Below are 26,812 nucleotides of genomic sequence, written 5' to 3' on the forward strand. Positions count from 1 at the left end.
ATATCAAAATGTTCCCGATAAAATCTATTACAAACTTATAACATAAAAACAATCAATCAGTGACCGTTTTTTTTTAAAGCTTCATCGTCTTTCGTTTGCTTTTTCCGATTTATAAGGAATTTCTGCCTTTCTCTAGCATTTTCATAATCACTTTTAAGTCGTTTCTTTGACTTAATTGGAAGAAAAATAATTGTCAAATGGTAAATAAAATAAAATAATAATGAAAATCATTATTTTTAAATGGTTTTAAATAAAAAATATTATTGAAACCATAAGTATGGTTTAATGGTTTTGATAGTGTTCTATGTGAAACCAAACTTATTGTCTAATGGTTTTGTAACAATAAAGAATGTGAAATGTATAATTTCCAATAGATCATATCAAAATATTCCCGATAAAATCTATTATAAACTTATAACATAAAAACAATCAATCAGTGACCGTTTTTTTTTTAAAGCTTCATCGTCTTTCTTTTGTTTCTTCCGATTTATAAGTCGCTTCTTTCTCTAGCATTTTCATAATCACTTTTAAGTCGCTTCTTTGACTTAATTGGAAGAAAAATAATTGTCAAATGGTAAATAAAATAAAATAATAATGAAAATCATTATTTTTAAATGGTTTTAAATAAAAAAATATTACTGAAACCATAAGTATGGTTTAATGGTTTTGATAGTGTTCTATGTGAAACCAAACTAATTGTCTAATGGGTTTGTAACAATAAAGAATGTGAAATGTATAATTTCCAATAGATCATATCAAAATATTCCCGATAAAATCAATTACAAACTTATAACATAAAAACAATCAATCAGTGACCGTTTTTTTTAAAGCTTCATCGTCTTTCTTTTGTTTCTTCCGATTTATAAGTCGCTTCTTTCTCTAGCATTTTCATAATCACTTTTAAGTCGCTTCTTTGACTTAATTGGAAGAAAAATAATTGTCAAATGGTAAATAAAATAAAATAATAATGAAAAACATTATTTTTAAATGGTTTTAAATAAAAAATATTACTGAAACCATAAGTATGGTTTAATGGTTTTGATAGTGTTCTATGTGAAACCAAACTAATTGTCTAATGGTTTTGTAACAACATATAATCATCAATACATAACAATAAAGAATGTGAAATGTATAATTTCCAATAAATCATATCAAAATATTCCCGACAAAATCTATTACAAACTTATAACATAAAAACAATCAATTAGTGACCGTTTTTTTTTAAAGCTTCATCATCTTTCTTTTGTTTCTTCCGATTTATAAGGAATTTCTGCCTTTCTCTAGCTTTTTCATAATCACTTTTAAGTCGCTTCTTTGACTTAATTGGATTTGGTCTTTCTTTGAACTTTGGTGCAGTGGACTTCACCCCAGCAGATGGTTCATCGACAGCAGCTACTTTTGAAGACTTGGATGGCGTAACGGAAGATGGGTCTGGACGAATACCTTTAGAAATAAGCAACTCCTCTGCCTTTTTCCCAGCTTCAAGAACACCGTTGAGAAAAATTTCAGATGCCTCCGGATCTGCACAAAAATGTGTAGAAAGCTGAACGGTAACAGCACAAATTTGTTGATAGCGTTGTGCTTGAGTGGTGTCTTCAGTGCCAACATTGATGGTAGATTTCAGCTTATCAATAGACGGACGCACATCTCTAGTCCAACGCTTTAAAACATATTGTCCAGGTATTGTCTTCAAAAAATGATATTGCACATAACCACCTAAGAACTCCAAGATCTTCAAAACATGTCGACATAGGAAGCCCCTGTTCTCAAACATACGACATGAACAACTAAAACTTTTGCTTCTAATTTCAACTGTGACAACTCTTTCATCAAGTCGATCATGATCTTCTAAACTTGGGAAAACGTTTTCTTGAAGTTCTGCATCCAAAACATCGACATTGGAAGGCCCGTCATTATCATTATCAACATCATCATAATCATCATCAACCTTTTCAATTGTGAAAACTTTGAAAAACTTGTTCAATGCAGACCCTTTTGTTGTGTCCTCCTCATAATAGTATTTGAAGGAAAGGTCATACTGCCTGTGAATAAATGCAAAGCAAGCTGGTGTGTACTTGTTTACAACGGACCGCATCAGCTGACTGTTAGGATAATTATTTTTTGTTCTAGTATTTGCAGCCTTGAAGTCCAACTCAGCATGATTATCCCTCATTATCTGAACCATAATGTTGAAATGACTAAAGAATCGAACAAGTGAATGGTCTGGCTGCATAAATCCACGAAGAAAAGCATTGAAAGACTCGCTTAACTGAGTCATTTTCAGACCAGCTGTAAAATGTAACTTCACCCAAGCTGAAGACCAATGCATACAATTTCCGTGAGTTTGGACAAGCCACCTAAAGTCTGAAGTAGGCCTTCCATTAAAACAATTTTTCATCATCTGATCCCAATTGTAGTCGAAATCTAATTCATCGTCTACATTTGAAACCAAATTAGTTAACTCATCAAAAAATGCACTGTTTGCATGAGAGCCGAGATTTTTCTTTGCATTCTCTGCCATGTGCCATGAGCAAAGCCCATGAAAAACACCTGGAAAAATATTTGGAATTGAACTCAACAACGCACTAGCCTGGTCTGTATATATCGTCTGTGGTTTCTTATTGGACATACACTTCAAGAATGTTGTAAACAACCAATCAAAAGTAGCTGCTATCTCATCATACAATAGCGCAGCACCAAATAAAACACTTTTACGATGATTGTCAAAACCAATAAAGGCAGCTGAAATGTAAATGAGCTAAATCAGGACAAAATACAACATATATATAAATTACACTAAATAATGAAAACAATCACTAATTTTTCCTGTTTTTCTCATAAAACCTTAACAAATCATTAGAAAGGCATGAATTTAAACAAAACTATTTGAACACCAATAGAAATAGCCAAATATAAATATTATATCAGATATTTACAACACAAAATTGTGCTGAAATATAAGTTTACAGTGACTATGACAGTAATCACATACTACATTACATTTCTATACTGTGATATTCATCATCATATATTTTTTATACTTTCATTAACATAACCAAAATGCAGCCAAAAATAGACATTGCAGAAGCTGTTAACAACCATGACAGCAACTGAAAACAAACAAAAATAGAGGAGTAGACAAATCAAGCTAAAGGTTTGATTCAAGAAGCAACACACAAAGCTGAGAAAGTAGTGAATGAGGCTCAATCTGGTGGGGCAAAATCAGCTGCAAATTATGTAGCTACAAGTTCAATAGGAATCTAAACAAATTGTGCTAACAAGTTCAGTAAAAATATGGTCAGGTCTCAACCACTATCCAACATTCCATGCAGTGGCAGAGATGGCAGTTCCAACAGCTGCACATTGGTCAGAAAAGTATAACCATGTTGTTAAGGACATTACTAGAAAGGGATACACAGTGTTTGGATATTTTCCTTTGATTCCTATTGATGAAATAGCCAAGGCATTTAAACAAGGGGAAGTTAATGTGACTGCAGATCATGAAACATCTTCTGGTGAAGATTTTTCTGATTGAGTACTAGTACTACTACTAGCTATTTTCTTCACATAATGTAATGTGGTTGAGAAAGATGTAGAGGGTGTGTAGGTATGAAAGACTATGTAGCTTAATATTAACAAAGTCTGTGGAACATAATATGATCATGCCAATTCTGAGTTAAAATATTGTTTTGATTATGTTTTGGCTGTATTGATTATACTTTGGGACAAATTGAGTTTTGGTCTAGGATGGACACCTGAACCTTTCATAACAGGAAAAAAGAAAAAACTAATTTGAATATTTTCACACTATACATCTTCAATTTGTTTTCCATGTTTTGGTTTCTTATCAGTTTACTTCCTATTATTTTTACTTCAGGCACACTTGAAATTATTTTAAACATGAGGCCCACTTGAAATTATAGTTTTGGTGTACAACTTTTCATATTAGTGGACAAAACCTATAACACCTACAGGACACGAAAAAGTACATGGGATCAAACATAACTAAACTGCAGCCAAAAATAGACATTGCAGAAGCTGTTAACAACCATGACAGCAGCTGAAAACAAACAAAAATAGAGGAGTAGATTCCGGGGACATTATCTGCAATCATCCCTCAGTAACATGTTCTTTGTGCACATTTGAATTTTAACACACACCTAGACCAAGCAAGGAAACAAGTAGTAGCGTTGGTTTGATAAAGACTTGGACACATATGACACACACACCTAGACACTAGGCAGTTCAAAATGTACTCCTACCTATACTATCCAAGCAAGAATAAAATACAACATAATGAAAGTAAACACTAATTTAAAACCTGAGAGAAGTACATAATACTAACCTAATGGCCGATATTGATTGTTTGTTCGGTAAGTTGTATCCAAACTGATGACATCACCAAATAGAGAATAATCTAGTTGCATAATTCCATCTGCCCAAAAAATGCTAGCTATGTTTTCTGCAGCATCAACTTGGATATCATAGTAAAAAGATGGTTTCGAGAGAGCTTCATTTCTAAAGAATTCTTGAATTATAGTTGCTTCACCAACCACCATCTCCTTTTGGCGAATTGTCATTAGATAGTTCTTTAAGTCCGAAAACCGAAAAGGAAGATTCTCCGTGCCTCCAACTCCTTGACCTATAACTTCATAAGACGTTCTCATCGACATTCCAGCTTTAGAATTTATCAAAGCGAGTTGTCCTTGAACTTCATTTACTTCTCGAAATGATCTTAGGTAACACAAATGCTCTGGTTTATGTAATGGATGACAGTGAGCCACATCCCATCTATATATCTTATAGACATTTAAAACTTCATCCAACTTCAAATATATTCGAGCTTTACAACCAACCCTTTCCTCAGGTTTTTCTTTCACTTTCACAAACTCAATAACCACCGGACTGTCTGATGTTGGCCTGTTGTTAGGATTAAGCAGACTTCCCTTCTTGAAACCTTGTTTGTTACAAACATAACGCACATAATGTACCTTATCTGATTTCTTATTTTGTGAATTGTTCTTCGACTTCAACATAGTCCTAACAGAGAATCCAGTGTTATATGCATAATTACCATAAAAATCTTCAATCTCTTTAATAGTTTTAAAGACTAAAGACTTCCATGATTCTTTATTGCTAGGGGAGTAACATTGAGAACTATCAGCATGAATCAGTGATGAAGTTTCAACACTCAATTGTCCACTCTCAGATGAAGTTGATATCAAATCCATTGAAAACAGCAACAAACACTGTTAAGAACAAAGAACCATTAGATATGATAAATTGAAGCTAAATTGTTCCTTTACATATCAAATTAGAAATTGATCCTTATCCAATTGCTACAACTGAAGCTAAATTTGAATCACTAAATTCATCCTAAATCAGAAATTTGAACAGAAACCTAAATCAGAATATTGAATGAAAACCTAAATCAGAAATATGAATTTAGTACCAAATCAAAACCTAAATCATATACATGATTACCTTTTCAAAATGCAGTATGAAATCACGTCGGAGTGCAAGCAAGGAGTGGTTCACGGCGCCGTGAAATGGTTCACGAAGGTTAAAGCCGGTGAAATGGTTCACGAAGTATGTGTCAATTCTAGGAGAATATATCAGTATGAAATCACATCGCCGGTGAAACCACGTCGGAGCGGCGAGCGGCGAGAAAGGGTGAGACGTCGGAGCGGCGAGATCAGAGCAGTGTAAGCTGAGAGTGTGTGAAAGTGCAATCAGATTTGGGGCGTAGGATTATTACAAGATCCGATGGTTGTGATTTCCTTATGCACGGTGCATAAGGAAATCCTTATACACCATAACTTTTGCAGTTAATAACTACTTTTATTTATCTGACACTTGTTTTTTTTTAAGATTTATTCCATTTTTAGATACTCTATGATTTTGTAACACGTTGAATAAATTGGTCCATTCGTTATTTCTGTTATAATAACATCTTATTGTTAGGACCATTTTGAATCGTTTTAAATAAAACAAAATTAAACTGAATCGTTTTAAATAAAACAAAATTAAACAAATGACATTTTTTTAGTCTAACACGCTTCAAAAAGGAATTAGCATGTCTTAAATAAGATTATCATTAGACCGATCCTAGATAAGACACCCTATGAACTAATTAAGGGACGGAAGTCAAACTTGTCAAATTTAAGAGTCTTTGGATGTAAATGTTTTGTTTTAAACAATGAAAAAGATAAACTTGGCAAGTTTAATGCAAATGGCGATGATGGTATTTTTTTAGGATACTCATCTAATAGCAAGGCATATAGAGTTTTTAATAAACGGACTCTCACTGTTGTAGAGTCCATTCATGTTGCTTTTGATGAGACACCTCCCGAAGAAGTTGGGAAAGGTACTTTTTGTTTTGATGTTACAGGAATAGATACCAAGGAGATTGTCAAGGATGGTGTCCAACAAGAAGCTCCTTCGAAAAATGAGGCAGCTAGGACAAGGAATTTGAGGGAGATATACAAGAGGAGGAAAAACAAGAAACCTCACCATCGTCTCCGCATGATTGGATCACCACGAGAGATCATCCCTTGGAAAACGTTCTTGGTGATATTAGAAACGATGTAAGTACAAGGTCTCAAGTAAGTAACTTTTGTGGTTTTACCTCTTTCGTTTCTCAAATTGAGCCTAAAACGATTAAGGAAGCAATAGTTGACGATATGAGATATGTTATACCCTGATTTTGGACCTAAAAATACACATTCAAATTTCTTTTCTAACACTGATATTTGTCAATTTACTGTTGTTTTACTCTGAACCTTTACTCTCTTTTCATCTGCATATTTTACTGTCTCTGTCTCAAAGTATGTTCAATCATGATTTTCTTGCATAAAACTATCCAAAGTGTTTTTCTTGCGTTACAAGTCATCTGAAAACTCTCTGAATCATTGCTTTGTTTTCTTGCATTTTATTTCAAAGCATTTGCAAAAAATCATACAAAAGGGTATTTTGGTCATTTCCTGCAGTGGAACCCATTTTAGTCCCTGTAACTGTCTCTGAGTCTTTTTAACTTGTCTGTACAAATCATTGTTGAATCTCTGTTTAAAATCATTTCAAAATTGCATTTGAGTCAGGTTAAGTCATTTTAGTCTCTAGGGGCATTTTGGTCTTTTCCTGTCAAAATTTCGACAGAGAGGTATTTTAAAATACCTCATTTTTGTATTTGGTTCATTTTAGTCCTTTTGTTGATTTTATTCTAGGTTTCTCTTTACGTTTTTTTTCCAAATTACCAATTTTAGTCCAATTTTATTTTTAATTGCATTTTAGTCCCTGAACAGTTTCTAAAATTGCATTTTAGTCCAATACTTTTTAAAATTGCATTTTTAGGTCCTTTTTGTAAATTACAGTCCAGTCCTTCAATTTTTTTTCTTTTTGCATGGAGGTCCCTAAGTCCAAAAACAGGTGTTCCTCTCCCATTGGTCCAGAATCACACATGGCAGCCTATAAAAGGTGCATTCACTGCACAAATCCACATAGATCCATTCATTTCACGCCACCTCAACAAACAGAATCACAATTTCTCTCTCCATTCAGTTAGATCAAAAACTCAGAAACTATCAAGAACATGAAGAACATTCATGAACCCTAGAATTCCAGAATCACAATTCATCAACAATTTCAACTAAATTCGTTCAGTTCTCAGCGATTCTTCAAAGAATCATCATCATTGAACCGGATTCTCTACAATTCAAGGCGCGAATTCTTCATTGGCAAACTCAAGCACCGATCACAGAGAATCAGTGAAGAGGAAGAGGTGAAGAAGAAGAAGGAATCAAACCAGCCAGAACCGATTTATTTTTGGATTTACGCAACAAATCATCAAATAGAATCAAGTTCAAGTGTTTCCGAAGATCTTCGCTCAAAATCTCCAATTGAAACCACAAGTAAACACATAAACTTCATCTTTCTTGCTTAAAAACAACAACGAGGACAAATCAATGTAGATCTATGGAGTTTTAAGAAGTTTCGTTCAAAACTGAAAAACCTAAAAAATTTCATTCGAAAACCGTGAAGAAATTTCTAGATCTACGTTGATCCGAGCCTTGCATGCAAAAAATAAGTTCAGATTCGCGTTTAAAACAAAAAAGGATATCTAAATATGTAAAAAATTTGAAAACGGAGAGGTTTCGCATCTCCGGTGCAGCGGCGCCGCCCTGTTGGGCCAGCAAACCACCACGCCGGAGCGGCGAAGCTCGCCGGAGAAGATGAAGTTCATTTTCTGTTTTTCCAGAAACCGGCGAGGGAGGAGAAGAGAGAAGTGAGAGCTTCTCTCACTAGATTAGTGTAGAGAGAGAAGGAAGAAAAGAAAATGAATTAAACCGGTCCCCAATGCCTTTTATAAACAACTGAACCGGACCGGTTCAATTCCGGTTCATTTCTCCTTCATTGTGGCCGTTAGATCTAGGGTTTTTCATCCTGGATCAATCCTGTGGCTCCTGTGTATCCAGGCCTTTAGATGTTGGGCTTGGGCCTTTTCCTGTGGGTTTCCTGCGTTTTTTGCTATTTCTTGCTATGTGCACCCTCTGTTCTTGCTATGTGAACCTCCTGCTTGTCTAAATTTTCTTGTAAAAAATTCCTAAAAATTTCCATGTGCTTCTTGATGCATTTTTAATATTTTTTGTGATATTTTTACATGTTAAAAAATGATAAAAAATATATATGCTGTTTTCTTGTTGACTTGTTCCTTTTTTTGTCTAAACTTGTGAATTTCTTGCTATGTTTTCTTTATAAAATTTTGACATATGATATGAATTATTGATATGTAATTTCATGATGAATATGTCTCTGATCATATGTGTGTTTTACTGTTTGTGTGATGTGAATTTTCATTTTCTTGTTTTGCAAGTAATGTGTGTTTTTGTCAAGAAATAAAGTGCAAAATATCTCTACAAATATGTCATAATTCTTGGCTTAAATGTGTCCTTGTTATTCTCACATTATGGTTTAAAATAAAACCCCTTTTAAAATTACTATGATGAGAGAATTATAGGTCATGTACATGTTTAGGTATTATGACAAGTTTTGGGCATATTTCACCACTTTATTACTCTATTTTTTTGCCATTCCATTCAATATTTCCTTACTTGTTTCCTATCATTTTATGCCTTATTTTACTAATCATTCTATTTCATGTTTCATTCACCTCATAAGCATTTCAATCATCTCATCTCAATTTCCTATAGTTTAGGTCTCTTGCCATTCAATTCCTATGCTAAAATTAGCATGTAAAGTTTAGGTAGTTTTAATTCCTCTTTTAATTTCTTGCAAGACCATAGAATGTAAACTAGGGCCAATGTAACGGACAATGGACTCTCTAATGATGTACACCGACACAAGCACCGACACGCACACACGTTGTATGTTGATTTACCGCTTTAGATGTATGCTTAGGAAACGCGATACTTAGAAAAAATATCAATTTTCCAAAATAAGTAAATTCCATCACTTGAAATTTTTTTTCAAATGAACCTTGGAGTCAAAACTCCATTGAATTTTCCCTTTATTTTCTTAAGAAAAACTCAAATGAACTCTAATTCCAACTTAGACATTTTTTAATAATAATTGAACCAACCATTCACCATTTTCTTCTCTCATGCCTTTACGGCCTCTTTCTCTTCTTCAAAACCATTTTCCAAAACTTAAAATCAATTGAAACACACAAAAACATTTTTGAAAGAGAACTACATGGAATTTTGATCCCTTAAAAGGGTATGTAGGCAAGAGGTCAAAACCTCTCCAAGTCCAATAAAATAAAAATCCAAACACTCCTCCCCCCCATTCTTAACATAAACAACTTCCTTTTTTAATAAATATCATTAAAAATAAAGCGTAGACATAAAATTAGGAAAACGGTTCCTATAGAGTACTATAGTCATTGCGGGTGCCTAACACCTTCCCGTAACGAAGACGACCCCCGAACTTAGAATTTCTAAGGGTTTTCTCAATTTTGCCCTTCCCAAGAAAAAATAGGGAATATCAAAGATTGAAAGGTTCAAGCATAATTAATGACTTGATACCCCAAAATCGTGATAACAGAAATGGCGACTTCACTGGGGATATTTTTTAAAACGGGTCACACCTAGTTTGCTGTAGTTTATGTTTACGCTTTGTCTTATTGCTTACATATGTGAATATTTGCTTATTTTCGTGTAACGTGTGGGGTGAGAATATCAAAAGTCCTATACCCGGGCTGAGTGAACTTATGAATAGGTAGAGATATAATCGACAATTCGATCCGAGGGTTGCCTCGTGTATTGGGTTATGCGATCAATCTCACATAGCTGAGGCATTTTGGAAGTAATATTGTCGGCGTATGTTGTCATGCTTAGGCACTTTGCTTTCAATTGTTCGACGATGCTATGGACCGTAGTTACCAAACCCATCCTTGGCCTTTTTAGGACGTAGTGCGGTGGCTAAATTGAGTGTTGTCTCAAGTTTTAGTCGTCACGCGATACTACACTCAGCTAGACCTTCTTGCGAATAATCATGGAACGGACGTTGTCCTGTGCCACCATGATATACGTAAGAGAAGTTGCAGTTTGGGAACTTCATTAGAACCTTGGTTACTATTATCCTAAGCCTTAGTTTTACCGGACACCATGTCCACCCGTGGCTCCTTGACCTTGAATCTCAACCCACCTTGTTTTCCCCATAATTGAAAAACAATCATGCATACATGCATTCATGCATAATTTTTTCCATGCATTCATCGGAGGACTGCACAAATTAAAAACTTTGTAAACATTACAGGTATGAAGAAGACTAAATCCTATAAGTTCAAGGAGGTTGATTTGGTTAGTTTGAGAGAATTGGCACTCAAGGTTAAGAATCAAACAGGTTTCCGACTCCGATATGGTGGTTTGCTTACTATTCTCCGGACCAATGTTGAAGAGAAGCTAGTGCACACTCTAGTGCAATTCTATGACCCGAGCTTCCGTTGCTTCACTTTTCCGGATTTCCAGTTAGTCCCTACTCTTGAGGCTTATTCCTACTTGTTAGATTCACCTATAGCGGAGAAGACTCCTTTCACCGGTCCCGGGACTTCTCTTACTCCTTTGGTTATTGCTAAAGACCTCTATCTCAAGACTTCCGAAGTCTCCAATCATCTTACTACCAAGTCTCACATCCGAGGTTTCACTTCAAAGTATTTACTTGAGCGGGCTAATCTCAAAACCACTTGTCAGGACACACTCGAGGCTATTCTTGCATTACTTATCTATGGGCTCATTCTCTTTCCGAATCTCGACAACTTTGTGGATATGAATGCTATTGAGATCTTCCATTCCAAGAATCCGGTTCCTACTTTGCTAGCTGACACATACCACGCTATCCATGATCGAACTCTCAAAGGTCGTAGGTATATCTTTTGCTGCGTACCTCTCCTATATAGGTGGTTTATTTCTCACCTTCCGAGTTCTTTCCATGACAACTCAGAGAATTGGTCTTACTCACAGCGGATTATGGCCCTCACTCCTAATGAGGTGGTCTGGCTCACTCCCGCCGCTCAGGTTAAGGAAATCATTTCCGGTTGTGGGGATTTTCTCAATGTACCTCTTCTTGGTACCTGTGGGGGAATCAACTACAATCCTGAACTTGCTATGAGACAGTTTGGGTTCCCAATGAAGGCAAAGCCCATTAATCTTGCTACATCTCCAGAATTCTTCTACTATTCGAATGCCCCCACCGGGCAAAGGGAGGCTTTCATAGACGCTTGGTCCAAAGTTCGTAGGAAGAATGTGAAACATTTGGGTATGAGATCCGGTATTGCTCATGAAGCCTATACTCAGTGGGTAATAGATCGAGCTGAAGAGATTGGTATGCCCTACCCTACTATGAGATATGTGTCTGCATCTGCTCCATTTATACCTTTGCCTCGACCTCTCACAACTCAGGGGATGTATCAGGAGCATCTAGGCATGGAGAGTCGTGAGAAGCAGATGTGGAAAGCCCGATACAATGAAGCTGAGAATCTAATCATGACTTTGGATGGTAAGGATGAGAAAAAAACTCATGAAAACCTGATGTTGAAGAAGGAGTTGGCTAAGGTCCGAAGGGAACTTGAAGAAAATGATGAGTTGCTCATGCGAGACTCCAAGAGAGCCAGAGGACGACGTGACTTCTATGCTAGATACTGCGGTTCAGATTCAGAGTTCGAGTCCGAGGATCATCCCACCACTTCCTATGCTTGAGAGTTTTATTTGCCTGTATTGTTAAAATTTCAAAGTCTTCCCTTGATTGTTTACAAAGTTCCGTTCCGTTTTGATTGTTTACAAAGTTCCTAATTTGTCTGGAAAACCCTTCGATGACAAAAAAAAAAAAGCTTTTTTGCATCTGCATTTGTACATACCATGCATCATATGCATCATTCATCAGTCACAAAAGGTTTCCAAGTGCTCACTGCCTCCTGGTTCTTCTGCCACAGTTTGAAAGGTGGCTCATGCTCGAAAAGTCTACGAACCTGACAGAATCCATCGGACTAGATCATACAGGAAGAAGAATTTGGTAGCTATGGAAGAAGAAAATGTTCAGCTCCGTACCGAGTTAGCTTCTCTGAGGGAAGAATTGGCTAAGGCCAATGATACCATGACTGCTCTGCTAGCTGCCCAGGAACAATCAGCCACCAGCTCAACAGCAACAGCAGCAACAAGCTAGACCTACCTTTCCTCCGATACCAATGCTATATGCCGAGTTACTCCCGACTCTACTTCTCAGAGGGCACTGCGCAACCAGACAGGGCAAGCCTCCACCTGATCCGTTGCCTTCCAGGTTCCGTTCTGACCTCAAGTGTGATTTCCATCAAGGTGCTCTGGGTCATGATGTTGAAGGATGCTACGCTTTGAAGTACATTGTGAAGAAGCTCATTGATCAGGGAAAGTTAACCTTCGAGAACAACGTCCCTCATGTCCTCGACAATCCTCTTCCGAATAACGCTGCTGTGAACATGATTGAGGTATATGAGGAAGCTCCCAGAGTCGACGTTCGTAACATTGCAACTCCTCTGGTGCCACTACACATCAAGCTATGCTAAGCCTCTTTGTTTGACCATGATCATGCCAGTTGCCCGGAATGCTTCCGTAATCCTTTGGGTTGCTATGTTGTTCAAAATGACATCCAGAGCTTGATGAACGACAATTATTTGACTGTCAGCGATGTCTGTGTGATTGTGCCAGTTTTTCATGATCCGCCCGTCAAGAGCATACCTTCGAAAGAGAATATTGAGCCTCTAGTGATAAGGCTGCCCGGACCAGTACCTTATACTTCGGAAAAGGCTATCCCTTACAAGTACAATGCTACCATGATTGAGAGCGGAGTAGAGGTGCCTCTGGCGTCCTTGGCCATGGTGAGCAACATCGCCGAAGGAACTACAGCAGCGCTGAGAAGCGGAAGGGTCCGTCCACCGTTGTTCCAAAAGAAAGCAGCTACACCTACCACCCCACCCATTGACAAAGCAACTCTGACCGATGTTTCTCCTGTTACTAAGGATGCGAGCCGACCAAGCCAATCTATAGAGGATTCCAATCTAGATGAAATTTTGAGGATAATCAAGAGAAGTGACTACAAGATTGTAGATCAGCTGCTGCAAACCCCGTCAAAGATATTCGTCCTGTCACTACTCCTAAGTTCCGAAGCTCATAGGAATACTCTCTTGAAAGTGTTGGAACAAGCTTATGTTGATCATGAGGTCACCGTGGATCGATTCGGCGACATAGTAGGGAACATTACTGCTTGCAATAACCTATGGTTCAGTGAGGATGAGATGCCTGAAGTAGGAAAATATCACAATCTGGCTTTACATATCTCTGTGAATTGCAAGTCTGACATGCTATCAAACGTGTTGGTGGACACTAGCTCATCCCTGAATGTGATGCCTAAATCGACTCTGGATCAGTTAAGCTATCGAGAAACTCCTCTGAGAAGAAGTACTTTTTTGGTAAAAGCCTTTGACGGATCCCGTAAGAATGTTCTTGGGGAGATAGATCTGCCAATGACTATCGGTCCTGAAACCTTTCTGATCACGTTCCAGGTCATGGACATCAATGCTTCTTATAGCTGTCTCCTGGGAAGACCATGGATACATGATGCTGGCGCAGTAACCTCTACCCTGCACCAGAAATTAAAGTTTGTAAAGAATGGGAAGCTTGTTACAGTCCATGGAGAAGAGACATATTTGGTTAGCCAACTGTCATCTTTCTCTTGCATTGAAGCTGGATCTGCTGAAGGAACTGCCTTTCAAGGTTTGACTATTGAAGGTACGGAGCCTAAGAAGACTGGGGCTGCTATGGCTTCTTTAAAAGACGCTCAGAAGGTTGTTCAAGAAGGACAGGCTGCCGGCTGGGGCAAGTTAATACAACTCCGCGAGAATATGCACAAAGAAGGTCTCGGATTTTCCCTAACATCAGGTGTCTCCACAGGAACTTTCCATAGTGCTGGGTTTGTCAATGCAATTACTGAAAAGGCGACTGGATTTGGTCCTAGGCCTATGTTTGTTATACCAAGAGGCATTGCGAGAGATTGGGATGCCATCGACATTCCTTCAATCATGCATGTTTCCGAGTAATGTGTCTTGTTGCTTAAGTGCTTTGTTTTTCAAAATAACAATCCTCTCGCTTTGCCCGAAGCGAAAGTGATATTTTCTGTAAGGGCATGTTTGTTTCGGCATCGCCGTTATTAATAAAAAATCGTCGTTTCTTTCACGGCTTTTATATTTTTAGTGCTTTTTTTTCTTGGAAATAATGGTAATGCCAGAAAAAACCAAAACATCTGTATTTTCTTATTAATTTAAAAAAAATCTGCATAAAAACCTCTTTCTAAAATCATCCAACCATTTTACGCAGATTGAGCCATAGTAAACCCGTTGGGCACAGTAACCCTACGTTTCCTCCGAATTTTGAATTCCCGGTGTATGAAGCCGAAGATGAGGAAGGTGATGATATACCATATGAGATCACTCGACTGCTCGAACAAGAAAGGAAAGCCATTCAACCTCACCAGGAAGAGATTGAACTTATCAACCTAGGTACCGAAGAGAACAAGCGAGAGATCAAGGTCGGTGCTGCTCTAGAGGAAGGGGTTAAAAGGAAGATCATCCAGCTCCTCCGAGAATACCCGGATATTTTTGCATGGTCGTATGAAGATATGCCAGGTCTAGATCCTAAGATTGTGGAGCATCGGATCCCAACAAAGCCTGAATGTCCTCCCGTCAGGCAGAAATTGAGAAGGACTCATCCAGATATGGCTCTCAAGATTAAGAGTGAGGTTCAAAAGCAGATTGATGCAGGTTTTCTCATGACAGTCGAGTATCCTGAATGGGTTGCCAATATTGTACCTGTGCCAAAGAAGGATGGAAAGGTCCGGATGTGTGTTGACTTCAGAGACCTGAACAAAGCCAGTCCAAAAGACAACTTCCCATTACCTCATATTGATGTGCTTGTTGACAATACTGCTCAGTCCAAGGTGTTCTCCTTCATGGATGGTTTTTCCGGTTACAATAAGATCAAAATGTCCCCTGAAGATAGAGAAAAGACGTCTTTTATCACCCCATGGAGAAATGCCAGCTCCACATACCGAGAAACAAGTCAGAGGTTTCCTCGGACGATTGAATTACATCTCCCGATTCATATCTCATATGACCGCAACCTGCGGGCCAATCTTCAAGCTACTCAGGAAGAATCAGCCTATTGTATGGAACGATGAATGCCAAGGAGCTTTAGATAGCATCAAGAATTACCTGCTGGAACCACCTATCCTTGTCCCACCCGTGGAAGGAAGGCCTTTGATTATGTATTTGGCAGTATTTGATGAATCCATGGGATGCGTACTTGGTCAACAAGATGAGACTGGAAAGAAAGAACATGCTATCTACTATCTGAGCAAGAAGTTCACCGACTGTGAAACTCGGTATACGATGCTTGAAAAGACTTGTTGTGCTTTGGCCTGGGCCGCCAAACGCCTGCATCATTATTTGGTGAATCATACAACTTGGTTGATATCCATAATGGATCCGATAAAGTATATCTTTGAGAAAGCTGCTGTTACTGGAAAGATTGCACGCTGGCAGATGCTCTTGTCTGAATATGATATTGTGTTCAAAACTCAAAAGGCAATCAAAGGTAGCATTCTTGCCGATCATCTTGCCTACCAACCTCTTAATGATTACCAGCCGACTAAGTTCGATTTCCCCGATGAAGAGATCATGTATTTGAAATCAAAAGATTGCGAAGAACCGTTGATTGGTGAAGGTCCAGATCCCAATAACAAGTGGGGATTAGTCTTTGATGGTGCTGTCAATGCTTATGGTAAAGGAATCGGGGCAGTCATTGTATCCCCGCAGGGGCATCATATTCCTTTTACCTCCCGGATTCTGTTCGAATGTACAAACAATATGGCTGAGTACGAAGCATGTATCTTTGGGATCGAGGAAGCAATTGACATGAGAATCAAACACCTCGACATCTATGGAGATTCTGCACTTGTCATCAACCAGATAAAGGGTGAATGGGAGACCCACCATGCCAAGTTGATTCCTTACCGTGATTACGCGAGATGTTTGCTGACATATTTTACAAAGGTCGAATTGCACCATATCCCTCGGGATGAGAACCAAATGGCTGATGCTCTCGCTACTTTATCCTCCATGTTTCGAGTAAACCATTGGAATGATGTGCCAATAATCAAAGTGCAACGCCTCGAAAGACCTTCGCATGTGTTCGCTATTGGGGATGTGATCGATCAGACTGGTGAAAATGTGGTTGACAATAAACCCTGGTATTACGATATCAAGCAGTTCTTGCTAAGCCGTGGGTATCCACCGGGTGGTTCCAACAAAGATAAGAAGACTCTGAGAAGATTGGCTAGTAGGTTCTTATTAGATGGGGACATTTTGTACAAGAGAAACTACGATATGGTATTGTTAAGATGTGTTGATGAACACGAAGCAGAGCAGTTAATGCATGATGTACATGACGGTACCTTCGGGACCCACGCTACGGGGCACACTATGTCAAGGAAGTTGTTACGAGCAGGTTACTACTGGATGACCATGGAGCATGATTGCTACCAGCACGCCAGAAAGTGCCACAAATGTCAAATCTATGCTGATAAGATCCATGTGCCTCCGCACGCTCTCAATGTTATTTCATCCCCATGGCCGTTCTCAATGTGGGGCATCGACATGATTGGAAGAATTGAACTGAAGGCTTCAAACGGTCATCGTTTCATCTTAGTGGCAATTGACTACTTCACCAAATGGGTTGAAACGGCATCTTATACCAATGTAACTAAGCAAGTGGTAGCCAAGTTCATCAGGAACAACATCATATGTCGATATGGTGTTCCCAACAAGATCATTACCGACAATGGTACTAACCTGAACAACAATGTGGTGCAAGCTCTTTGCGAAGAATTCAAAATTGAGCATCATAACTCTTCTCCTTATAGGCCTCAGATGAATGGTGCAGTTGAGGCCGCCAACAAGAATATCAAGAAGATTGTCCAGAAAATGGTAACTACCTACAAAGATTGGCATGAGATGTTGCCCTATGCTCTGCATGGCTACCGTACTACAGTGCGCAGTTCAACCGGGGCAACCCCTTTCTCTCTTGTATATGGTATGGAAGCAGTTCTCCCTTTGGAAGTGGAGATCCCATCTCTCCGTGTGATCATGGAAGCAAAGTTATCCGAGGCTGAATGGCGCCAAAGCCGGTATGATCAGTTGAATTTGGTTGAGGAAAAACGTATGGATGACATGGCTCGTGGACAGTCATATCAAGCAAGAATGAAGACTGCCTTTGACAAGAAAGTCCGTCCTCGAGAATTCAAGGAAGGTGAACTTGCATTGAAAAGGAGGATAAGCCAGCAACCCGACCCAAGGGGCAAGTGGACGCCTAACTATGAAGGTCCTTATGTTGTCAAGAAGGCTTTCTCCGGTGGTGCTTTAATTCTTACACACATGGATGGTGTAGAAATTCCAAATCCTGTGAATGCTGATATAGTCAAGAAATACTTTGCCTAGATATATGAAAAGAACAGCGTGGTAGGTCGAAAACCCGAAAGGGCGGCCTAGGCAAAAATGCGCTTCCCGGTGGATCGAAAATCCGAAAGGGCGGTCCAGGCAATGTAACACCCAGTTTTCCCAACATAAAAATTTCGCATAAATAATCAGAGTTTTTCAACATAAACGGAATGTCACATTCTTTTCTTAAAATCATAAACTGAATAAATAATTATTTATCCTTTAAAATTCAAATACAAGATCTTTAATACTTCGCAGCGGAATTTATTTCAATAACTAAAACAGTCTTTGGCACGAAGGCCTCTTCATAAATGTCTCATAAAAATCCAATCTAAAAACATAGCCATAAATCTTCAAAAACAATACGTAGGGAATAGAAAAGCAATAACAAAGTTCCCATCCCGTTACGTATCAGAGCACCTAAGACACACAAGAAGGAAAGCTCACACGACATCAACTATTCTTGGTTACCTGTTAGTTACCCATGGTGGGCAAACAGAAGGGGTGAGATTTCACAAATAATAATATTAAGCATATAATTCATCAATTACATTTCACAACATAAGCATCATCAATCATATTTAACAACTCATAGACAACATCATGTAATCATCATAATATTCATCATAGATAATAATATATCATAATTCACTTCTTCAATAGTTCATATAAAGAATCACAGCTTTAAACAATTTCATGATTTAACAACTTAACAACTCGACAACTTGATAACTTGACAACTTGACAACTTAACCTCTTGACTATGCAACTTAATCTTCTAATCATGCATGTGGTACCAATCTTTGAGCGTAAATAGGCTCCAGGGCATCAAGCCCTCAACTTTATTTGAGCGTAAAAAGGCTCTCAGGGCATCAAGCCCTCAACTTAATTGAGCAAAGGCTCCAAGGCATCAAGCCCCCAACAATGAAATGCTAATGCATGGACTCGACCTCTTAATATCTTAAATCAACAACCTCTTATATAATCCAATAATTTGGAACTTCATCATCTTAATCAACTTAGACCGACTCATGCAGCTTAGTTAAATAACAACAGCAACACAACAGTATACAAAAACAGCATGACATAATAATATCAAATGCAAGTCAACAACGTCTCAATTATTCACATATAATTCAAGTAATGCATATACAATTATATCACAATATAACAACATCAAATAATAATCAACATCTTAAAACATCATATATACATATAACACTTCATCAATCATGGACAATATCGTATTCACAAACATATACATACATATACTAATTCATCAATCATAATCAATTATTCACTGTGACCTACGTTCAGTAATTTGACCATAACTCAAATTCTATAAATCCTTTTGAAGTCAAACCAACGGCATTAGAAAGCTAACATTCATACCTACAACTTTCGTGTTTACACCTAAGACCAATTCTGTACCAATCAATACCAGTTTTCATTTCAAATTCGGACAAAGTTGTGCTGAAATTCATAAAAATTCACTGTGACCTACGTGCAGTAATTTGACCTTAACTCATAAACCAAAATTCATTTTCAAGTCAAACCGACGCCACTGGAAAGCTAACACAATTATCTACAACTTTCATGTTTACACCAAAGGCTAATTCAAAACAGAAACGTGTGAAAAAGACGCAAGAACATGAAACAAAGACATGCTGTCACAGAGCAACTCGGGAAAAACACACTTTTCACCCCAAAATCCCAATTTTAACTTCCCTATGCCCAAATTTGATGTCAAAGTTTGTCTAAACATTTATATACATCAAAAGAGACTCAAAACCACATAAAACTTGACCCAAAACATTATTTTAGAAAATCATCAAATAATCACTTTTAACCCTAATTCCCAAATTCTCAAAAACTAAAACCTACAACATGTTAAATCCAATTTTCAGAATCAATGACTTAAGATTATTGAATGTTAGTCCCACCCTTACCTTATAGATGAAAATCGCAGCACTCCTAGGTCTTCCCCCTCCTCTCGGCTTTTTCTCCCTTTTCTCCAAAATTGATCGTACGTTATGTTTTTTCTAAACTAGGTTTCTCCTATTTATAACCCTTTTTCTATTTTATCTTATTTCTCTTTCTCCCCCAAAACTCTCTAAAATCTCATAACAAACTCTCAACTCAATCTTATTTCTATTTTCAAATCTTAATCTATTAAATAACAACATAAGCCACTTAATAAATCACATAATCAAATAAATATATTTTAAACTCTTCTTAATGAATTTTAGACTCAATTAAATAATTAAATAAATCTAATAATTCAAAGAGGGCGTTACAGGCAAAATAAGGGACAAAAAAAAAAAAAACAAATATGAAAAGCTCGCTGAGATTGTACGCAACTCAGGCAAGAATGAGCGTCTCGATGAGTCGAAAACCCGGAAGGGTGGCAAATGCAAAAATGAGATTGAAACAAAAGGCAAGTAACTATATCTGGCCAACCCCCATCCCCTTGGGGCATCTGCAGCTGTTAATGACAATCTTCATCAGAAGCTTCTGTGCTTGCGAATTCAAAGTTTCTAGGAAATGTAGTGGTTACTGTGTTCAATGTACCACCAACCAATAAAATTACCATTTCCCAAGCTTTGTAAATCCGTGGAGTTACGCCTTCGGCTGACCACCACTCTTATACATTAATTTGAGCCTTTGCTTTTGTTTGAAACTCTACTTTCTTTCTACTTTCAAAGCTATGTACAAAAAAAAAAAAAACAAAAAAAAAAAACATTTTCTTTCTATCTTGATAATGACAATGCTTGAAACAAACATCTTGAAAATTGAAAAAGTTTTTTGTCTATTTTGAAAGCAAATCTGAGCAACAGGGTACATTCAAACGAAACATGCATGAGCGAGTGTATGTTGATGTCTATTTCAATATGTGTTACAAGCAGGCTCTTCCCCAGGATAGTCTGTGGTCAATGGCAAGAATGAAAAAAAAAACATAATGAAAATGCATGAAAATGAATAGGCTCGCTAAGTTGAAAACCCGAAAGGGCGACTTAGGCAAAAATGAGCACCCCGCTGGATTGACAACCCGAAAGGGCAGTTCAGGCAAAAATGGGGCAAGGAAAAGAATTTATTTCCCCGGTGGATCGAAAACCCGAAAGGGCGATCCAGGCAAAAATGGGATGCAACAAAAATGAAAAAATTGAGAAAATGACATGCAAAAAGCATTGACCACAGATGCAACATCCACAGTACACCCAGCACTGAAATGCCCGGCGATGACGGCATTATCCCCAGCAGAGTCTTCCGAGATTCTATCCCCAGCAGGTTGCATAGCTACCTGCCCTCAGCCATGGTTCCGATACGTCTCCCAACGACGTTATCTCCAAAAAGGATTTCCAGGAATGTGTAATATAGCACGAGCCACTACGTGCCCAATACTCCAATGGCTTGTCTGTCTCTGCGGAACTGTGTCTACAAACTGCCCACAGTCATGCATTACAAGCATTCATGCATGCATAATCATGCATACTACGTGCCCATACATTTAATAAAACTGTTATACCATCCATACATATTGCATTTCCAATATCAGCATCAGTCTCAATTCAATAATCATGTCAGGTTCTCTGTCAAAATCTTGTGAGCCAATGATATTGGTCAATTTCTACCTTTCAAATCAAACCGACGTCAAGTCAGTTTCAATCTATATTTTGTCAAAAAACTAATCCCCAGTGAATTTGTTTCTGTTCGGTCAAGTGGCTAGTTCAAGTCCAAGAACAGCTTGTACCTGTCTATTTGTTTCTGTTCGGTCAAGTGGCTAGTTCAAGTCCAAGAACAGCTTGTACCTGTCTATCTGTTTCTGTTCGGTCAAGTGGCTAGTTCAAATCCAAGAGCAGCTTGCACCTCTCTGTTTGTTTATGTCTCCGGTGGAGTAACCAGTTCGCATCCAAGAACAAGCTCGCACCTGTCTATTTGCCTTTGCTTTCGGTCGAGTGACCAGTTTGAATCCAAGAACAACTCGTACCTGTCTACTTTTCCATGTCCCCGGTCGAGTGACCAGTTCAAATCCAGGAACAACTCGCACCTGTCTGTCTGCCTTTATTCCCGGTCAAGTGCCCAGCTCAATCAAAGAGCAGCTTGTACCCGTCAATTTGCTTCTAGTTTCCTGTCTACCCTGTTATCTGTTATCTTGCCAATGTCTACCAGTCCCGCAATGGATACGACATCTTTTGTTAGTTCCAACTCTCGTTTGTCTTGCATTCATAATCCAAATGTTGCACGACATTCATGATATTTGAAAATGCGCAAGCGTATTTTTACGTCCAAAAAACAGTGCAAATGTTGATATTTAAGTGTCTTCGTCCCGTCAAGCCAAAGACTCCGTCTCTTGACCCTCCGGACAAAGACACTTAAATAGGGGCAGCTGTTATACCCTGATTTTGGACCTAAAAATACACATTCAAATTTCTTTTCTAACACTGATATTTGTCAATTTACTGTTGTTTTACTCTGAACCTTTACTCTCTTTTCATCTGCATATTTTACTGTCTCTGTCTCAAAGTATGTTCAATCATGATTTTCTTGCATAAAACTATCCAAAGTGTTTTTCTTGCGTTACAAGTCATCTGAAAACTCTCTGAATCATTGCTTTGTTTTCTTGCATTTTATTTCAAAGCATTTGCAAAAAATCATACAAAAGGGTATTTTGGTCATTTCCTGCAGTGGAACCCATTTTAGTCCCTGTAACTGTCTCTGAGTCTTTTTAACTTGTCTGTACAAATCATTGTTGAATCATTGTTGAATCTCTGTTTAAAATCACTTCAAAATTACATCTGAGTCAGGTTAAGTCATTTGAGTCCCTATGGGCATTTTGGTCTTTTCCTGTCAAAATTTCGACAGAGAGGTATTTTAAAATACCTCATTTTCGTATTTGGTTCATTTTAGTCCTTTTGTTGATTTTATTCTAGGTTTCTCTTTACGTTTTTTTTCCAAATTACCAATTTTAGTCCAATTTTATTTTTAATTGCATTTTAGTCCCTGAACAGTTTCTAAAATTGCATTTTAGTCCAATACTTTTTAAAATTGCATTTTTAGGTCCTTTTTGTAAATTACAGTCCAGTCCTTCAATTTTTTTTCTTTTTGCAGGGAGGTCCCTAAGTCCAAAAACAGGTGTTCCTCTCCCATTGGTCCAGAATCACACATGGCAGCCTATAAAAGGTGCATTCACTACACAAATCCACACAGATCCATTCATTTCACGCCACCTCAACAAACAGAATCACAATTTCTCTCTCCATTCAGTTAGATCAAAAACTCAGAAACTATCAAGAACATGAAGAACATTCATGAACCCTAGAATTCCAGAATCACAATTCATCAACAATTTCAACTAAATTCGTTCAGTTCTCAGCGATTCTTCAAAGAATCATCATCATTGAACCGGATTCTCTGCAATTCAAGGCGCGAATTCGCCATTGGCAAACTCAAGCACCGATCATAGAGAATTAGTGAAGAGGAAGAGGTGAAGAAGAAGAAGGAATCAAACCAGCCAGAACCGATTTATTTTTGGATTCACGCAACAAATCATCAAACAGAATCAAGTTCAAGTGTTTCCGAAGATCTTCGCTCAAAATCTCCAATTGAAACCACAGGTAAACACATAAACTTCATCTTTCTTGCTTAAAAACAACAACGAGGACAAATCAATGTAGATCTATGGAGTTTTAAGAAGTTTCGTTCAAAACTGGAAAACCTAAAAAATTTCATTCGAAAACCGTGAAGAAATTTCTAGATCTACGTTGATCCGAGCCTTGCATGCAAAAAATAAGTTCAGATTCGCGTTTAAAACAAAAAAGGATATCTAAATATGTAAAAGATTTGAAAACGGAGAGGTTTTGCTTACAAGGAGAAGTCTACTCACTCATGTTCATCGTAGACATGGGGGAGAAGAGAGAAAGCATAAAAGTAATGACAAGAAAATAAAGGAAAAGAAAAGAACTTTAATTAGAAAAGCAATTGTCACTTATTGAATTCCAAGTAAAGATGAATATTTGTGATGGATGGCTACTCTATTTATAGCATTCGATCGACTTAAAATCTAAGCTATTACATTTGGGCTAAAAATAGAGTAGCTTAAAATCTAAGCAAAAGCAGCAAAAGTGACTCTGGAGGGTGGCACGGCCGTGCCAAGCTTCTGACTTGTGGGAGACATATTTTTGTCTCTCAATCTTCATATTTTTGCATCCAATCAGCTCCAAGTCCCTTTCTTTTGCTCCAAGATTCAATCCATCGAATATTCTTTCCTGAAATATAATAAAATGCAATTTAAAGTAAACTATCCTAAAAAGGAAATAATACTAATATAAAATCAAATAAAATCTAAATAAAACTAAACTAAAAAGCATATTAAAATAGTCAATAAATGACTCATCAATCTTCTGGTAACCAATCGCTCTCTTGATCTCAGCAGTCTCTGCAGTATAATGCGGATAAAACTTTGCCAACTCCACAAACTTGGCAGCATACTCTGTCACTAACATGTTTCCTTGCTTCAGCTCAAGGAACTCAATCTCCTTCTTCCCGCGAACATCTTCCGGAAAGTATCTGTTTTGGAACTCCCTCCTAAACACAGCCCAAGTCACAACAACACCATCTTGCTCTAAAGTAGGCAGAAGACTAATCCACCAATCATCGGCTTCCTCAGCTAGCATGTGCGTACCAAAACGCACCTTCTGAACCTCTGAACATTGCATCACGCGGAACACTCTCTCAATCTCTTTGAGCCACGTCTGAGCTCCATCAGGGTCATATCTTCCCTTAAAAGTAGGAGGATGATTCCTCAGAAAGGTCTCTAGCATCCTCGCTTCAGCACTTGCACCAGCATTTACAGCAGGCTGATGTCCCACAGCTTGAGCTACAGCTTCTAGTGCAGTAGTAATCGCAGCATCGTTTCTTCCAGCCATCTCTTAGTCTCTACAACAAGCAACATCAAAATAAGATAGTAATACAAATATTACTAAAACTCGACACGACTCATCTAATTGGCCAGACAGACCGACCTGCTCTGATACCAATTGTAACACCCCGTTTTCCCAACTTAAAAATTTCAAACATATTATCAGAGTAAAACATCACATAAACGGGATATCACATTTCTTAAAATCATAAATGAGATAATTAACTAATTATCCTCGTCAACATAAATCATCAACTTATTAGCAGCGGAATTAAATTCAACATCATGGATAAGTATTGGCACGCAGGCCTCATAAATACATCTCAAAAGAATTCAGTCAAACATCTTAATCATAAATATCATAGTCAATACGTAAAGAAATGGAAAATAGCCACAAAAGATCGCATCTCGTTACGTATCAGAGCAACCTAAGGACTCAGTGAGGAAAGGCCACTCACGACAGCAATACCAGCTACTTAAACTTGATCACCTGCAAGTTACTCATATGAAGAGCAACATTTCCAAGCAGAAGGGGTGAGATTTCACAAAACAATAATATTAAGCATATAATAATTCAACAATTATATTTAACAACATAAAATCATCATAATATTCATCATAGATAATAATATATCATAAATCACTTCGTTAACAATTCATATAAAGAATCACAACTTCAACAACTTGGCAATTTATCATCTTTGACTCGACAAATGCGACTATGCAACTTAGAACTCTTATATGCCTGTGGTACGAATCCAGGGCATGAAGCCCCCATCGCTATTTGAGTATGAATATACTTCCAGGGCATCAAGCCCCCATCGCTATTGTGCTAAAGCTCCAACGTGTTGAGCAAAGGTTCCAGGGCATCAAGCCCCCAACAATGAAATGCTAATGCATGGACTCGACCTCTTAAACATCTTAAATCGACAACCTCTTATATAATCCAATAATTTGGAACATCATCATCTTCATCAACTTAGACCGACTCATGTAGCTTAGTTAAAAAACAACAGCAACACAGGTAGTATACAAAAACAGCATGACATAATAATATCCAATGCAATTCAACAACATCTCAAATATACAATCATAATTCAAGTAATGCGTATAACATTATATCACATCATAATCAACATCAACACATCTTAAACAGCTTCACAGATTATAATTTACATCATCATTAAGTCTCAATACTACCCCAAGGTTCAGCTCTTAGCAACTTGTGCGACATAGATCGCAAAATCCTAACAAGGCACTCTGTTTCTGGGTCACTCGCGAGGCGAGAGCCTCTGCTCGCCGTGGCGAGTTCAGGTCAGAATTCCAAAAGTTCATTCTAAAATCTTTTCAGGTTCAATCTCATTCTACATTCTTTCCTAATCATTATTAGACATGTTCAGGCACTCAAAAGCATCTAAGGATCAACTCAAAAGTCAAAATCACGAAATCTTGCAAGCTCTCTGGTAAAGCTCGCTAGGCGAGTTCATCTGCTGGCTATGGCTAGCTGTGACGTGCAACTCGCGAGGCGGGGAAAGGTTGCTCGCGTGGCGAGCGATGAAGTTCATCACTCGCGAGGCGAGGATCATAGCTCGGGCGGCGAGCGATGAATGTTGCTACGGGCAGAAGTACAATTTTTCATAAAAATCTCTAATTCTCATGGTTTTAAGCCTAACATTGATTCCAAAATTCTTCATACACATTATCTAAGGTCCAAGAACAGTTTCTACATCAATCTAATAAGTTTCCACCGTTTAATCATTAATTCTACAATTTTAACCTACTTTTCAATTCCTCAAAAACTCATCCTACATCATGTTAAACCTAACCATTGAATCACAAACTTAATAGAATTGCAAAGT

General features: G+C 37.8%; 1 pseudogene; it reads right to left on the reverse strand.

The window, feature by feature from the left end:
* The window catches only part of LOC120577002 (uncharacterized), a 148,233-nt pseudogene that overhangs the window by 101,796 nt on the left and 19,625 nt on the right, over window positions 1–26,812 (reverse strand).

The sequence above is a fragment of the Medicago truncatula genome, chromosome 7 (genome assembly GCF_003473485.1).
Source record: "Medicago truncatula cultivar Jemalong A17 chromosome 7, MtrunA17r5.0-ANR, whole genome shotgun sequence".
In the NCBI taxonomy this organism is placed as follows: Eukaryota; Viridiplantae; Streptophyta; class Magnoliopsida; order Fabales; family Fabaceae; genus Medicago; species Medicago truncatula.